Source organism: Xenopus laevis, chromosome 6L (genome assembly GCF_017654675.1).
Source record: "Xenopus laevis strain J_2021 chromosome 6L, Xenopus_laevis_v10.1, whole genome shotgun sequence".
Taxonomy (NCBI): Eukaryota; Metazoa; Chordata; class Amphibia; order Anura; family Pipidae; genus Xenopus; species Xenopus laevis.
Genome location: NC_054381.1, coordinates 98,688,895 through 98,701,460, shown reverse-complemented (window position 1 = coordinate 98,701,460; position 12,566 = coordinate 98,688,895). Strand labels below are relative to the sequence as shown.

The 12,566-nt window shown below is 38.2% G+C and overlaps 1 protein-coding gene across 6 annotated transcripts in view; it reads right to left on the bottom strand.

Annotated features, from left to right (window-relative positions):
- atxn1.L (ataxin 1 L homeolog) overlaps positions 1-12,566 on the bottom strand; it is a 165,618-nt gene that overhangs the window by 135,302 nt on the left and 17,750 nt on the right. For 3 of the 6 annotated variants that reach the window (XM_018267813.2, XM_018267817.2, XM_018267814.2), the window contains exon 2: positions 2,044-2,128. The exons of 2 other annotated variants lie outside the window; for them this stretch is intronic. The gene's annotated coding sequence lies outside the window, so the exon portion shown is untranslated. Of the gene's footprint in view, positions 1-2,043; positions 2,129-2,920; positions 3,027-12,566 lie in introns of those variants that run through there. One more of the 6 variants, XM_018267816.2, reaches the window with a different exon arrangement.

Genomic DNA, 12,566 nt, shown 5'->3' with positions numbered 1-12,566 from the left:
CCTTCTCCTTTAAAAAGCTTTTACAAAGTTTTAACATCCCTTTAAGATATCTGCAAATCCTTATGCCAATGGATATTGCATATTTTGGATATACTGATTTAGTATTCTTAACTTTCTTCACTTCTTTTGTATAGGATCACAGCTACCCCACAAATCCATCAGCAGTGGTACAAGGTGAGAATGTAGGTAGGGAAGGGAATACTGTGAGTAGCATTTCTGAAGGGATGAAGGAAGAAGACTAAGATTCCATCTCATAGCTGGAAGCCAACTACAGTTGCTTCCTTTGTTACATTTTTAGGAGACCTGAAAAATGGTGTAAAATGATGGAAATGTTTAATGAAGCACCGAATCTTCCACAGCACTGTGTTAATGAGAAAGCCAATCAGCATTGTGTAACCTGTGACACAGTTTTAATTCTGTACACCCCTTCAGATGTGCAGCATTTTGCAACTAGATGTTGCTACCTTTTCTGGAAAAAAAAGTACCTGTCTTCCAATTCTTTCACTTTTTTTCCCTATTAAGTACATTAGCATCAACTACCATGTTTACCAGTGAGGCCTGGCAGAAAATGTGCTTCAAGGATAATTTTGAAGGATACTCCTATAGGCTCCATATTTATCAAATAGTTACATTTTTAAAAATGTACTTTTCTCTTTTATAATAAAATAGCACAGTACCTTGTACCTTATCCCAATCAAGATTTAAATAATCCTTATTGGAGGCAAAAAGTAGCTGGGTTTATTTAAATGTTAAATGATTTTTTTGTAGACTTATGGTACTTAGATCCAAATTATGGAAATACCCCTTATCTGAGAAAACCCCAGGTCCTGAGCATTCTGGATAATAGGTTTAATACCTGTATAATATTCTGGCAGATTGCTGATTTGGTCAATCAGCTTGGTGAGCTGCAATCATTTTTTTAACAAGTCTTCTTAGTTATGGAAGTACACATAACACATGTGATAACAATTCGCCATTATAATGTCCACTTAGCGAAATATACTGCTAAATTCAACCCAATCAATTTACATTTTAGTTTTGAAAGTTTCTATAAAAAAAATCAATAAATTAAAAAAAGGGAATATCATATTTTTAATAGGATTGTTTACAATACAGTGGGATGCAAAAAGCAACCATGAACGTATACAGAAGCATAAAAAGATTTTGCATTTAGAATTAAAGGATACATATGTTTGTCCAGCACCCGCAAATTAAAAACAAAATCTTGCCACCAGCAGTCTTTTTTCATATTAATAAAAAAAGTTTTTATCCTACAGGACAGCAACCTCAGAATCACCAATGACCTCCTTTCTCTCGAAAGGCACAGTTCTGCCATGTTTTTTTTTGGCTGAAATTATGACTTTTAAACAAAGTATTCAGACTGCTGTGCCTGGAGATCCTGCTGATATCCATTGTTTATATCATCATAGGATTTAGAGGTCTTCTGAATAATTGACATTAAAAAGCTGAAAACTTATCAAACTAAAGAACAACTCCACATCAATTCCAAAATCAGGACAACTGGATAAAAAACGTTTTTTTAAATAAGCCCAACTAACTATGCCCATCTAACAATACCTGTTCTCTATTAAGGAACCGCCATCCAATTCTTCCTCCAAATATGGGATTCTGATTGTATTTTTACACTTGTATTCCAAAACTAAACATACCATTTCACTAATTCCTTTACTGGACTAGTCTAGCCATGTGCCAGCATGCCAGATTCTGTTTTAGTTCTATTACTTTGCTGAATTCTCAAAAAAAAAGCCCAGTAATGTTATTGCTCTGCTGCAGAATAGATAAGGAGCACAACAAGTGATGTAACAAGTTTTTCTTAGAGCACACCCTGTAACCCCCAGCAGTAAATCAGCAATAAGCTCTGCCAGTCTTACAAGTGAACTTGGCTTCTCATTCCAAGAACCTCTATAGTAATCAGCATGTTTCTTCCCCTTTCTGTAGAAACGGTTTGGAAAGTCACTTTATTAACCATTGCCTATGAAATACCTGTGCTAATATATAATTTCAAGGTGAAATATTACATACTACATTAATCTTTTTTCAGCATGTTCCTTCCCTTTTCAGTTCAGCCACTCTCCAGTCTGGTCTTCAAATCTGTTTACTGTTAACACTGTGGAGGATCAAGAGGAAAAGAACAGTATAAATATACACACAATTCATGAAAACTCTACTGGCTGAGTGACAACTTTTTTATTGCACCAGTGACTCAAGCCATCATCCAGTTGGTGGCATTGTGAGAGGTTCTGAATGGGACAAAGTTAAAAAAAAACCACAAAAAAACACATTTTCAATAACAATTCAACAAAGCACCTAGTTAGAAATGGGAGACCTCTTATTTAATTAGTCTTGACTGTTAGTTAAGAATATTTCTGCATATCTTTAGAGATGGCAATTTGCTGGTTGGAATTTATGTTATTTACAGAAGTGCAAAATAGATAATAGAACAGATGTTAACACAGAAAGAACACAAAATATAAAGATATAAAGTGGAAACTTATTTTTATATCCATTGCCTATGAAATACTAAGAAATTATTTCAAAGGGACTAAAATGAAAGTTTAAAAAACAAAATCAATTAGCCATTGTGCATTGGATTAATCTGTTTTGGTTAGCCTTTGGAGCCCTGATACAAAAGGCCAAACTGGACACCAGTTATACAATATGACCCTCTTTCTTTTTCACCTTTGCCTTTAGCTGCATTATTCACAGGGGTATGCTGCTGAACCAAAGAACCATATACAAATTTAATGGTAGCTTTGTATGATCCCGGGAAATAAAGTTCCTCTTTCTGTGCTGAGAGCACTAAAAATAGGATAGTAAACTGTGCATATCAGGGATTACTGATGCTTGTAAACTCTAACTACAACACTGCATTAATTCAGCTAGAATACTGTCAAGATACCTGCTTTGTGCATCAGACACAATCAGTCGTTATGGGAACTGTGATGAGCAGACAACACTTGTATAGTGTTCTCCTGTAGTGCCCCCCCCCCCAAATGGATCCTTGTTTAAAAGTAGCTCTCCACGGGAGTGGTTTGCTCCACTTGCAGTCCACGTGAAACATGTAGCAACTTGCTCAGGATACTGTGCTTGAAACCACAACGCCCCACCCTGCAGCTGCACAGTAATGTCAATAATCTGCGTTAAATGAAGTGTTGCTTAACCCTCCATGGCTCGATTCTTCCTCTGCTTCACTGATCAAAAAGAAAGTACCCCAAGAGGGACTCTGGTTTAGTGCATTTTAGCAAGGTATATTCTTGTTTTATCTAGCAGATTGTAATGTCATTTAATTTCATATAGTGATTACCAAGGTGTTGATCATGAAAATGCGATAGGTCTAGAGGGCATCATTCTAGCCATAAAATGATCAGGAGAGTAGAGAGGTTTTCACATGTTTCTCTGCATTTAGCACATCTGTCACATGGATTTTCACTTATGGCAACTCCCTCTGAATGTCAGCGATAACACGCTTTCTCAGTCTCCCACGAGCCAGGATCAGGGAAGGATTGCTGCACAGCCTGACACATTCTGGAAAATGGTTTTACTATGAATTAAGAATGTAGCTAATGCATGGCAGTTTCCAGCTAGGCCACATATCTGGTGTGCATCTTAGAAAATGGCAACTTAAAATGTAGCTCCAGTATTAAGCATGTCTGATATTTCTGCATGAATGTGATTTTTTTGGGAAAACAAGTGTATGCTTCTTTTGGACTGTTGCATGTACCATATACACTTATTTATAGAGCTACTACAATGTACGGGTGCTTTACAGGCAGTAGTAGAAAATAGGCAGTAGGACCAAAGGAGGAGACGCTACTGTTATTTAAATTAACAGTAACACCAAAAAATTTAAATGTTTTAAATTAATGAAAATATCATGAACTGTTGCCCTACACTGGTTAATTGATGTATTTGCTTCAGAAACACTACTATAGTTCATATAAACAAGCTTCTGTGTAGTAATGGCGGAAATTGAAAAAAGGCTATATGGCACAGGTATAAATATTGGATAACAGATAACACCATTATGCGTTACAGACCTTATCTGCTATCTGCTGTGTAACCTGAGCCATTTATCCTTTGAATGGCTTCCCCTATTGATACACAGCAGCTTATTTATATAAATAATAGTAGTGTTTCTAAACATAGCAGACGCAACAGTGCAGGGCAAAACTGCATTATATTTTTATTACTTTGAAACACTTTAATTTTTTGATGTTACCGTTCCTTTAATTACTGAATTGCTGCTGCTTCACAATAGCCTTACCATACAAGGCCAGACACAGTATTTATTTTATTGGGTTTTCTACCACTTAAAAAAATGGGCTACATCTCTATGTTTTATACTTAAAAAGCAGTTTTTGCCAGGTGCAAACTAAACTGGATTTTGAGTAAATATGATGAATGGAATTGATGTAATTGCTAAATTGAAATTAAAGATTCGGTCCTAGTATTCACATACTATATTAGGAAAACACGCGTGCATACTGGCATGTTATTTACACATATATATGAAACAGGATTCAGAGAATTTCACTGTAATTTTACAATAAAGCTCACATGATTCATGAGCAAACACTCGAGCAAACAATGATACACAATGCAAATTGGCACGTGCCCTGATGCATGCTCATATACACAAACACGTGCACAGTGAGAACCTTTTACATAAAAGCAGGCAAACACCGTCTCACATATGTACATTAATACCTCAATTTACAGACACACAAACACACACAGCTTTTAGTCCAGAGGCCCACGTTATGTGTGAGTGTAAAACCACAGCAAACAAGAAACGGATCCGCACACACGCTATTATCAGCAGTTGGGGGGACACCCCTCTTTATTATATCACCTCTTGATCAAGAGGTGATATAATAAAGAGGGGTGTCCCCCCAACTGCTGATAATAGCGTGTGTGCGGATCCGTTTCTTGTTTGCTGTTGCTAAGGGACCTGGCCGGGGTCAACGGAGAAACCAGGAAAGGCGAGTGTGCGGTAGGAACATTTATTACTGAGTGTAAAGCCAGCCTGATTCTCTCACCCCCACAAAGGCAAACACTGGCACTACAGATTAGTAGAATGGAACATGCATACATAAACCAGATTTACTTTACATATTCACAGACACGCAGACAATAGCATATACTTACAGACAGGTACAGCTGAACACATTTGTACATAAAATGGAAAGCAAACAATAGCGTACACCGACTGTATGCATACCAAGCAACAAACACACTGAGAGAGAGGTAAAGTATGAGGAGTGAGCGATGAACTATAAAGCTGCAAAGTCACAACAAAAGGACAAGTTAGCTGGGACAGCCAAAACATTTATAAGGTACAAGAAGGCCAATAAATCATGCAAAAAAGCTATCAGACAAGCTAAAATCGATATAGGAAAGTGTCTAAAAATTATCCAAAATAATTTTTTAAATATGTAAATAGTAAAAACATTAATCAGGATGGGGGTCAGCTGGTTGAGGAGAACAGAAAAAAAGCTGAGATTCTGAATTGTTATTTTTGGTCTGTCTGCACAAACCAGTTAATAAACCAGTTAATAGTCCTAATTCTAGTAACACAACTAATGATGCATGGTTCATACATGAGGAAATTCAAAAGAGACTAGAATATGTTAATATAAACAAAGGTCCGGTGCCTGATGGTATTCATCCCAGGGTACTTAGCGAGCTTAGCTCTGTGATTGCCAAACAACTTTACTTAATTTTTCAGGATTCATTGAGGTCTGGCATGGTGCCAAGAGACTGGCGAATTGCTAATGTGGTGCCACTATTCAAAAAGGGATCCCGTTCTCAGCCTCAAAACTATAGGCCAGTTAGTCTGGCATCAGTGGTAGGAAAGCATTTTGATGGGTTAATAAAGGATAAGAGACTTCATAGCAAATCAAAATACTATTAGTTGGTGCCAGCATGGTTCTATGCATAATAGATCTTGCCAGACTAACTTAATTTATTTTTTTGAGAAAGTGAGCAGGGACCTTGATTCTGGGATGGCAGTGGATGCGATCTACTTAGACTGAAGCATTTGATACAGTGCCACACAGAAGGTTACCGGTTAAATTAAGGAATGTTGGTCTAGAACATAGTATTTGTACCTGGATAGAGAACTGGCTAAAATATAGATTAAATGGTGGTAAATGGAACGTTTTCTAATTGGACCAGTGTTATTAGTGGAGTTCGGCAGGGCTCTGTACTTGGTCCTTTGCTTTTAAACATGTTTATTAATGACCTGGAGGAGGGCATTGAAAGTACTGTTTCTATTTTTGCTGATGATACAAAATTGTGCAGAACGATAGGTTCTATACAGGATGCTGCCACTTTGCAGAGTGATTTGACTAAATTGGAAAACTGGGCAGCAAACTGAAAAATAAGGTTTAATGTTGATAAATGCAAGGGGACTGACTCTGCTCCAACTGCCAAGCCTGGTTCCTGCTCCATTTCACCCCAGCCCTAAACCGGGCTGCCTACCTTCCCATCAGGACACTCCTACCAAGCTACTTCCATTCCTTGTCAAACACCCCATTTTAACTTCCCTTGGGGCTCCTTGTAAAGGTACCCTCTACCAACTGCAACAAGAAACCCACCCCATCTCATAGGGGGGTGGGATGCTGCGAGCCGCTACTACTTCCACTTGCTGCCAACTGAGGCGAGTCTGCACTGTGTAGCTCTGCCCCCTTCTGCTAGCCCGGGAACCTGCTGGCCTATCACAGCCCACCCTTACCTAATGAAGGGAAGGGGGGGTGTCCCTCCTGGCCCTGTCAAGCCCCTGCTTTCCTAATCCTATGGGTCATTGGGGTCCAGTCTTGCATAAAAAAGGGCAGAAAACTCAAGGGAAGAAAACATAATTATGCTTCTTTATAGGTCCTCATCTGGATTATGCAGTGCAGTTTTGGGCTCCAGTCCTTAAGAGGGATATAAATGAGCTGGAGAGAGTGCAGAGAAGTGCAACTATACTGGTAAGAAGGATGGAAGATCATTTTATTAAAGCAGAGGACTTTCCATGGTTGGAAGAATGGGGTGTCCCCATGCTGAGGGTTTGGATTATGATTTATGACTTGTAATACCATAGAAGTACATTTCTCTCTTCTTTATACTGACTTATTTCCATTTAATTTAGTGAGCCTCCATCAAGTCCAGTTTTAGGGTTAGCTTTATCATCTGGGCCCCCAGCATCACAGCGATTTGTTCAGAGGAACTTTTAAAGTAGAATGCATATACAGGTATGGGACCAGGGCTGGACTGGGCCGGCAGAACACCGGGAAAAAACTTTTTTTTGCCCCGCCAGCACAGACGAGCTCCCCACACTCCTGCTTCTTATATCCCTTCCTGACCCTAGTCACGCTTAAGTGCCGGAAAAAGGTATGCATGCCCACAGCAGAGAGGACTTTGCGGCTGGGGTGCCCCCCAGTCCGATGCTGTAAGGGACCTGTTATCCAGGATGTTCCTGACTTGGGGTTTTCCCTATAAGGGGTCTTTCCATAATTTGGATTTCCATTACTTAAGTCTACTAAAATCATTTGAACATAAATTAAACCAAATAGGATTGTTTCAATAAGGATTAAGGGATTATGTACAAATTACTGTATAAGGTACTGCTTTATTTTTAAAAAAGGAAATTATTTTTAAAAAATGTAATTAATTGAAATGGAGTCTGTGAGAGATGGTCTTTCCATAATTCAGAGCTTTCTGGATAAGGGGTTTCCAGATAACGGAGCCCATGATAGTTTATATTATGTAACAATGGGAGATATTTTCAGTATGTAGATATGGCTGTTGTTACAACTTCCAGAACCCCACTCACAGCCAAAGGCTGAAATTGGTAGGGTGTCAGTCATGTTTTATCCTCTAGGGAAAGAAGAAGTAGAGCCATATCTTCCTTCTGTTCTCATATGTCCCTATGTCTCATATGTCCCTCTGTTTGTATCAGGAATGTTAAATTGTCTCGACCATTACAACCTTATGGTCATTTTTAATGGATATTTTCAGAAGGGCAGCAATTTTTTTCCAGCAGTATCAGTAGCCTTTTATTTATTGCGTGTAGAGTTTGCCAGCTATTGATATATTGAATGTTCACAAGTACAACTGATTGTAGGTATAACAATAAGTATCTTCAGGAAGCTGGGGCTGTAACTTTAGATGCACTGCAAGGCACATAGTCGACCCAGATTAAATGGGTACACAACACACACACATTAGTCTATTGCATAGTTAATTTTGGTTGAGTGAAGATTTCTACTACGGTGTTGTATGCAGACTCCTCCCAGGCAAATATCGAAATCTATCAAGTATTATGTCTCTTTAAAAATTTAACTTCGACTATTCGCCATCTAAAACCTGCCGAATTGCTGTTTTAGCGTATCGGGGACCTCCTAGAACAGGGGTAGGCAACCCGCGGCTCCAGAGCCGCATGCTTTTCATCCTGCTTTCTGTGGCTCGGTCTTGTGGCTTTGCCTGTCACGTCGTCGATACAGTTCTCGCACCTGCTGGCGGCTTCTTGAGTGTGCGACTGCCGTAAGCTAGCGATTAGGACTACGATGGCAGTATAGTCGGCCAACAGGCAAGACCGAGCCGACGCAAGATGATTCTTCATGGTCAGGGCCGGCCTTAGGCCTATTGGACTAATTGGGCCCAATAGGGCCCCGCACCTCTGGGGGCCCCGCACCAGAGGGCAGCACAGATAATATTTCCCCCAGCACATGATGCTGCCTGGCCTGCCCCCAACTTTGAGAGTCCAGCCCATCCCCAAATCCATAGGTCCAGCCCACCCCCAACTCTGATAAACCAGCCTATCCCCCAACTCCATAGGTCTAGCCCGCCCCCAACTCTCATAGGCCCAGCTTTCCTCCAACCTTGATAGGCCCTGCCTGCCCCCAATCCAACCAAGCCTGCTCCCAAGCTGAATCGCCCCAGCCTGCCCCAAACTAATTGGCCCAGTCCACTCTCCTATTTCCTCCCTCTCTCTTACCCTGTGTGCCCCTATTATGTGCCCCTATTTCATCCCTCTCACTCTCTTACCTTGTCTGCCCCTTTCCTTTCTATTTTGTGCCTGTATGCCCTTATTTTCCTAAATACTTGGTGTGTCAGTAGCCAGCAACACTTTGCCTAGGGGCCTCGCCAACATGGTCCCAATTGGGCCCCACATTTGATAGGACCAGCCCTGTTCATGGTCCTTACCACGGTCACACACTCAAGACAAGAGAAGGAAGATCAGCATGGAGCTTCAGAAACAGAAGTTACATTAAACAGATGAGAACACTAGCATTTAATAGGGCTATTCAGTGTTTAACTTCACAGTAGGCTTACACATACAGAATACAACAAACAGAAGTGTAGTGTGTAACAGTTAAAATTGAAAGGTTAAAACTTTTAAAAGTTTATAAGTTGTTAATGTTTTGTGACTCCAGACTATTTTTCTTTATTGGAAGAAGGGGCAAAATGGCTATTTTGATAGTAAAGGTTGCTGACCCCTGTCCTAAAACCTATTTGGAGTCATTTGGTGGACTTTGAAAAAGCGAGTTTTTTTTTAAATACTTCTAATCAAATTTAATCGAATATGATCTTACTTCAATTTGAACGATTTGAATACGGCCTATTCACCCACAGAAAAAAACGACGATTTTTTAAAATAAATTTCGGTTGGTCTTTTTTTCTTCGAATTTTGAAGTTATGGGAGTTCAAAAAAACTCCCATATATTTGAATTTCGAAGTTATGGGAGTTCAAAAAAACCCCCATTACTTCGAAATTAAACCTTTGATAAATTTGTCCCTTAATTGTATTTAAAATAAAGATTTAAATGTAGCACTGACTATTTTTTCCAAGAAGACATCCACACCCCTTTTAAAGGAATTAAGGGATTCTGCCATCATAACACCTCCCAGCATAACATTTTGAATACCCTGTTATTTAATACATATTGTGCAGCTATTGGACTTTGCACGCTATTTCCTGTATATAAAGTACATTTTATAAGAACTTCAAGATGAGGCTCACCATAAAATAGATGTTTAATATACTATGTGCACAATAACTATTTTGTTAATTGTTTTTAATTTTGTGCTGCAGTTTGCAACCAAATGACATAAAAAATCAAAATGGATTGGATTCTGCTGGCTGACAAACAAAAATGACCCTAGCAACTGAAAGTCATTCTAAATCTAGTTGAAAGATGCAACAATACATAAAAGGCAAATAATAAAAAAACACACAAAAAATAGGAAAAAAGTACATATTACTACATGCTATTTCAAGAACTGTCCCTTTAAATCTGACAAGGGCTGCTTTCAATCAGACTGCTCCTAAAACATTGTTAAGGATTTAGACTATATCAAAACTGACAAAAAAAATCTGTATGCAGTTTACAAGCAGCACTTTTCTTTAACATTCATGCTCTTGTATCTGGGTCTCACATACGGCTACAGTTAAAAATTCTTGAAAGTGAGAATAGCAGAAAAAATAGACATGCTAATGTTATCAGCCTGCCTACTGAATGTGTGTATCATAAAGCACTTAGGGAAGTGGAACTTTTGAAAGTTTCACAATAGAAGTTGTAATGAGTCATAGGGAAAGGTTGTTTAACCTCAGCAGTGATCTGTCTCACTCATCCTTCATTCTTATTGTGTAAGAAGAGAGCAAAAGAAATAACACTGAGGCTGATTTACTAACATAGGCATTAAAAAGCACTAGTGTCGTAACACGTATCATAATAATCAGATTTTTTCTTAATTGGGATAATGTAAGGGAGTGATGTGATGACCTAGGGGGCAGGGAGATGACATAGATGGGTGGGTCATTCATAGGCAGGGTAAAATAAAGAATGGGTAAAATAGCTAAAATGGAATTCAGGATTGGTTCAGGATCAGAGCTCAAGTGGATGGGATAATGGTGAAACAATATGTAATTACCAGTTACCTGGCAATATAACGAAATTTCTGGCCATGGTGGCAAACCATACTTTCATTTTGCACCTTATAGTACATAAACATATTTTTGATTGCTTGCTTTTGGCAACTGCATTGGTGCCATGAACAAACTTTATTAATAACCCATACCAATAGAGGCTTACTTATAAGCATACTACTATTTTACTTAGATTTTACTTAGATTTTACTAATTTTCGAACTTAAAATAGATTTTTCAAAACAAATAGCTGGGCTATTGGTTGAGGCTATTGGTTGAATTCTACTATATAAATACATACACACATTTTACAAGAGACAAAATAATTCAATGTTTTGACGTTTCTAGTCTTGAAAAAGGTCCTATTTTGTAGTCAAAGGCATTTGACTGATATATACAGTATATATACACAAACTAAGCAAAATTAATATAATTCAGCTATACATATATATATATATATATATATATATATATATATATATATATATATATATATATATATATATGCGGTAGCAGGGGTCATGCAAAGTATTCTTCAGTCTGAGGAATAATTGAGTGGCTGCCCTCTTTCCTCTGACTGTGCTCAAGCTAATGCTTAAGTGTCAGCCCCTATCCCTTACCATAGATTAACCATAAAATGTATATTGTTGTATTATTATGTAACTACAGCCTCTCTAATAAATCAGTACAACTGTATACTGTATCAAGCTATGTGCAGACCAGCTATAAACCCAGACCAGGGTTTGCCAGAACAAGAATTTTGGGATTATTTAAAATTATGTCAATATGATTTGCATGAAATGTGCTTGTCGCAAAATATATTTCCGATACTTACATTTAAAACTATTCTTCTCAAAATGTCTGTTAAACTGGCCTGTTCATATCCTCTACTGACACTGCTTCATGATTACCGGTAAAAGTTTGTAACTCTGCTATACTAAGTAGCCTTCTGTGTATTGCTTACTATAACTTCATTCATGAGCCATGAGTCACAAACTGAATATTCTGCATCTATTTGCAGAGAGTAAATAGAGAATTATATACAGGCCAGCAAGAGTTAATCTATGATTTATGCTGCTATTTTGGTCACAAATTTATATCTTTATCTTATTAAGACTTTTATATGAATGTACAGTACATTACTTTGAAGTCAATACGACGGGTGACTTGGGGCATAAACAGAGTAAGACGTATTGGTTTATTGATTTATCTGTCACCATTAAAAGCTCAATTAACTTCTTTGTTGCTGCTCTTTTGCTTTTGTTTATTTCTTTTTCACATTTTTTTGCCCTTGATTGCAACCATATCTACGCTACTGAGTATCTACAACCACTGCCTTTCCCAAGTCTAAAAATCTATGTATAAGCATATCAATGTTTACTATTAGTTCACACTGAATAGTGTGTAAATACAGTTAAAAGAGAGTGCAGGGGAAAATCCACTTAAGGCCCAACTCTAGCTATAGGCTGGGTCTGTACAGAGTTTGAAGGGCTGAGTATTTCCACATCTATTAGTAAGCATGGTCTGAGGAAAGATGGGAATTTTTAAGTGGTGATTAACTGTAAGCTCCTTAAAGGGGCAAAATACCTCTTTGCTCAACATGAGTACAATTAATAGGGATTGTGCTAAAAAT